Source organism: Camelina sativa, unplaced genomic scaffold (assembly GCF_000633955.1).
Source record: "Camelina sativa cultivar DH55 unplaced genomic scaffold, Cs unpScaffold10107, whole genome shotgun sequence".
NCBI classification, from domain to species: Eukaryota; Viridiplantae; Streptophyta; class Magnoliopsida; order Brassicales; family Brassicaceae; genus Camelina; species Camelina sativa.
In genome coordinates, this window is record NW_010931161.1 from 1 (window position 1) to 394 (window position 394).

The window sequence follows — 394 nt, forward strand, 5'->3', positions numbered from 1 at the left end:
ATAGAGAAATTTCAAATTTAAGATAACTTATATTTCAAACTAAATAAGTAAACAATCTTTTGGTGTTTCAATCTCTAACAACTTATAAATTAGCTTATATAGTATAGATTCATTGTCAATCAAGTATCTAAAGCTTAAACATTCTAAAGTAAACAAATTATCCAAAGGGAGAAGTCACTGATCAAGTATCTAAAGTTTAAAGCCACAAGTTCTTTCTTTCATTATTGGTCCTTGAATCTGCACATAGACATAATAGAAAAACAACAGAGTCAATAAACTTGTTGCACAAAACGAGTTTATGCAAGGAGGAGAAATTTGACACTTACTTCTCTATAGCTTCTTAATAAGTGTTTCTTGTTCTTTGCTAAAGGAAATCACTCCCTTTCTGGTGTTT

At 29.2% G+C, this 394-nt stretch overlaps 1 long non-coding RNA gene across 1 annotated transcript; it reads right to left on the reverse strand.

Annotated features, from left to right (window-relative positions):
• Positions 1 to 14: 14 nt before the first annotated feature.
• On the reverse strand, positions 15 to 394 carry LOC104775207. Its single transcript, XR_765761.1, has 2 exons — positions 327 to 394; positions 15 to 237 (listed from the first exon to the last, which is right to left on the reverse strand). It is a non-coding gene; the product is annotated as an uncharacterized LOC104775207 (long non-coding RNA).